Here is a 5,048-nt window from a genome sequence, read left to right as displayed (position 1 = left end):
AGAGGAGAGGAGAGGAGAGGAGAGAGGAGAGGAGAGGAGAGGAGAGGAGAGGAGAGGGAGAGGAGAGAGAGGAGAGGAGGAGAGAGGAGAGGATGAGAGAGGAGAGGAAAAGAGAGGAGAGGAGAAGAGAGGAGAAGATAAGAGGGGAGAGGAGGAGAGAGGAGAGGAGAGGAGAGGAGAGGAGAGGAGAGGAGAGGAGAGGAGAGAGAGAGAGAGAGGAGAGAGGAGAGGAGAGAGAGAGAGAGAGGAGAGGAGAGGAGAGGAGAGGAGGAGAGAGAGAGAGAGAGGAGAGAGGGAGAGGAGAGGAGGAGGAGAGAGGAGGAGAGGAGAGGAGGGGAGAAGAGAGGAGGAGGAGAGGAGAGGAGAGGAGGAGAGAGAGAGAGAGAGAGAGGAGAGGAGAGGAGAGGAGAGGAGAGGAGAGGAGAGAGGAGAGGAGAGGAGAGAGAGAGAGGAGGAGAGAGAGGAAATACAACATCCAATATAATTCTGATCCACATAATTCAAAAGATGGCACAGGTGAGAGTTGGGGAGGGGGAGAGACAGACATACTAGAAAGAGAAGAAAGCGAGAGGAGAAGAGGCAGGGGTCCTTTAAAAAAAAATTAAAGTAAGAGTGATTAAGATTGCCCACTTGAGACGCCAGTGTTGCATATAATTGACTTATCCAACCTTTATTGACAGATATAAGCAAAGAGCTTTTAAATAGAAATAGAGTCGCAATAGATTATATAATCTTTTGTTCGTTTGATGCCGATTAGAAGTTGCGACAGGCTATTCATAAAGGTGGGCTTACACGATGAAATTTCCATTGCAAGGCCCATTACTTAGTGGGTGAGATTATGTGCTCACTGACCATGAAGCTGTGCAATTGATCAAAATAGACGAAGCAATGTACGGCCTTGCAATTCCTTGAGCGTGGCCATAGGTTTGGGATATACTCAAAACATAAGTAGTGGTTAATGATTTTCGTATTAATATCAAAATGGCTCATGTGTTGTCCTGAAAGCAAAAGATTGCCATCCTCTCCTGTATATCTACAATTTTCCATAAATAAAAGGCTAAGGAAAACTAAGATCAAAAGGGCTAAACACCACCACCAACAACAACATAGGCCTACAAGTGTATTATAATGTAGCATGTGCACACATTTATCATGTTGTGGATGGTGAATCAAGCTGGTCCCTACACATTCCCAAATGAATGCAGTGATCAGCCGGTGTTCACTCAGCTGATTGGCTGAAGGAGGTTAGATTGCATGCAACAACCTTGAAAGTAGAGCACGTCTCTACCTTTTTGCCTGTTGCTCGGGGGATTAATTTGCCTGATGCTTGGGGGATTAATTCCTTGCAAATCCAAAATACACGGCGCAATCTTTTTCCAAGGTCTGTGCAACAGGCAATTGCATGAAAAATTGCATCGTGTAAGCCGGCCTTAAAAGTGGTACCATTGTTTCGAATAAAGGGGTTCCGCCATTAAATTGGTCACTGATCCGGCATCATATTAACGCTCTACACAACAGGCGAGTATCAATAAGTGACCACAATACAGTCATGTGTAAGGGCAGTCATGTGTAAAGTGGTACCATTGTATCCACGTATCCCAATGTGTGCTTGTGTGGGTCTGGGGTATATAAAGGAGGCTTTAGATGTCGATGCAATCATCTTTACCACCCACCTGACTGTAGGCGCTTCATTTAAATAAATTGAATGCTCTTGCTGATCGATTAAACATTAGAATGTATGAAGGCTGCCATTTCCTATCTACATGTATATTACACTATAATGGTAATCGCTATACGTATACATGTAAGTATAAGTATAGGCCTATAAAGGTTGTTTTTATGAAATTTCCATTTAATTTTAAGTCTTGGGAGGTGAGGAGGGAGGAAGAGGGGAGGAGGGGATATGGAGATTGAGAGAGGGCTGGAGGAAGGGAGAAATGAAAAGATATAAAGACAAGTAGATAAATAGAAATATAAGGAAAATGATGGGAATGAGAGAGGGAGGGTGAGAGGGGACAAGGAGAGCGAGGGAGTGATATAAAGTGTAGGCCTAGGAAAGAATACGTACAGAGAAGGGAAAAGAAAGGAATGATGAATACATTTAATAATAATTATTAGGCCTATATAATAACTAAACACATAACAGCACTGGGCAGCCATTCGATGATGTCAATGCCTTTATTCGTTAGTAATTAAAACGCCCAGTCAGATGTATTTCACACCGTGTCAAACACAAGTCACCCAATTTCGAAAACTGGAGGTTGAATGTACAAACTCATGAATATTGATTGGCAACATTTTCCAACATGTCAGCGCTCTAATCGGAAACAATAGAACAATAGACCCTGCAGAGCGTTGGATATAAGTGTGATTGACAGCACCTATTATTACCTCTTCAAATGAGAAGCATGATGCCCCAAACGTAACAATGAAGTCAACTTACACACCATCCTACTTAATCCCTTGCGTTTTCGTTTCTGAACAATAGAGCTCCCGAAACAGAAAAGTTGAAACGAGGGTTAGTTTCAATGCGTTACGTAATCTATTTCATCTCCATCTTTATAATAGCTACATGTATGATACTGAAATAGAAACAGGGCTGCGACACTAAATAATTTGCATAGCAAAATGACCCAATTTGTCTCAAATATGAATGAATTTTAAGAAACATACGGGATATGATGAACATTGACTGACGCCACACAGTGACATCGCCCCGATATCTTCATGGTAGAAATCGCCATGGTAGGTTGAATCCACAGCCAACCATGGCCATTTTATTCGGACCTTATGAGATGCATAATTAGCGAAGTGACCTGACTAAGGCTATTGACAATAGACGGGTAATTGATTTCTCGCTGTGTGAGTAAGCTTGTATACGACATTGCGGTCAATGGTTATACTATCTCCACTTGAGTGAGTGCCGCTATAGCCTGCTGCGCGCTGTAGTCCATACATGAACAACGCAATATAAAATTAGAGTTTTGGTCAAATTTTGAGTTCAAAGCGCACGGCCAATTTTCAAAGCGCACGCTAACGACTATCATATCTGTTCAACACGTATTTTCAAGTGTATGAGACCAAATCTGGTTTCTTGAGAAAAAATCATTTACGGGAGATATTCATAATTTTCTAACCCAGTATCCGAAGATTTTCGTCTGATATCAAAATCGTGCATAGCAATTCACGTGTATCGATCCCGTGTATTCATTTTAATGTCTCTGCTGTACCAAATAATTATTAGCCAGGCGATGTCGGTGTGCGCCATGAAAGTAGGATCTATTCAGTTAGCAACCTGGACAACGGATTCTTTTGTTCTGCAAGGCTCACTCAGTCATTTAATGAGGCAATACAAACGATCGAATTTGGTGTTGAAATGAGCTAAATTTTGAGTGACACCTTTTCAATGTAAAATTAATTTTCTCGGGCAAATAAAAAGCAATCATTTTCATTTTTTCAGTACATGTCAGGTCAAATTGTAGCGCTTGATACTGTATTTTTTTTTCAAATCCTAGTGTTAAACTTAGGCGTGAAATTCAGTCATTTCGTGTAAGATTTTCGATTTTGATAGGCTTAAACTCTGCCCGCGAGCCTTTTTTTTGGATCAACCTTTTAGCTTTTCAAAGCAATATAGTTCGCTAATGAAGGATTTTTCCCAACTTTCTAACGCACATCACCGTGAGCGATATATCATAGTTTTGTCAGAATTTCCGTTTTGATTTCACCATCTTTCACTGTCGGCTGAAATCAAAATCAACGCTGAAATCTAATGCTAGTACTAGCATTGTGGATCGATATCCCTGGGTTTAATAGGAATACCGGCATGGCTATAGTGTTGCCAGAACTTCAATATAGCAAAGAAATTCCCAGACCTATACACCAATCCGAGAAGCGTTTACTGTATTTGGCCCTCTATCGACGGAAACACAGATGTACCAGAGCGGGAGATTTAATTCGTTAGTCAATACTCATTATTGTGTATGAATATCACTGTTGTGTACAATTCCCGGTTACAATTCTGTATAGCACACAATAAATAATGGGTGGAACCCCCGACCTCGGGACACCGCAGTTTTCCATCGGGGACACCGCAGTAATGGCGAAGTCGGATAGGTGTATAGCGCTCCTACTGATCATGTTTAACCAGAACACCCAATTGGGGATTTAATCGCTGGTCGGGCAATTTGCTTTCAATGAATAATTGACCTGGATAACAACAAAGGAAATATCGACTATTTCTGCTGGTTGCTCTCGAGATAAAAGTACTGATTTGACATTTTCGGAACATGAATGGAAAAAGGGTAAAACAAAACGGAAATTCTGACAAAACTATAACATATAGACCCACACGATGTGCTTTACAGAGGTGGGAAATATCTTTCTTTAGCAAACTATATTAGTTTGAGACGCTAAAACATGAATTCCGTAAAAAGCTCGCAGGCGAATTCAAGGCCTATAAAAATTAAAAATATCACACTAAAAGACACAATTTGATGCTTAATTTTAACACCAGGATTTTAAAAAAATGTATATCCAAGCACCAAGTTTTTAACTGACATTACTGAAGGAAAAAAAATATTGCTTTATATTTGACCGAGAAAATTAATTTCATAGCAAAAAGGTGTATCTCTGAATTGGGCTGATTTTTACATGTATCGATCGACTTTTAGCGCGACTAAGCATTTCTAAAGAATTGGTTGTCCAGGCGGCTGACTGTATTAGTCGTTTTATATACAATGTAGGCCTATATACCGTATTGTCATAATACCAATATTTGTCATAATATATAATGAGTAATATTTAGCAACGTAAATGTGCAGTTCATATGCACAAACGAATACTGATCTTTATGATATTCAGGTTTGTTGACCTTCATCTATTGTATTTGTTCATCTGTGTATGGAGAGAAGAAACGCCATTAAAACTCCATCAGTATCAGGGCGTAGTTCAGTGAACTCACCGGATTGTTATTCTAATTACTTTGATAATACAGATAATATGTATTAATGGGTCGAGGCGATTGCATTGAAAAGCCTAATAAATTATTC

The sequence above is a fragment of the Amphiura filiformis genome, chromosome 12, assembly GCF_039555335.1.
Source record: "Amphiura filiformis chromosome 12, Afil_fr2py, whole genome shotgun sequence".
In the NCBI taxonomy this organism is placed as follows: Eukaryota; Metazoa; Echinodermata; class Ophiuroidea; order Amphilepidida; family Amphiuridae; genus Amphiura; species Amphiura filiformis.
Note: the sequence above shows the minus strand (reverse complement) of the source record.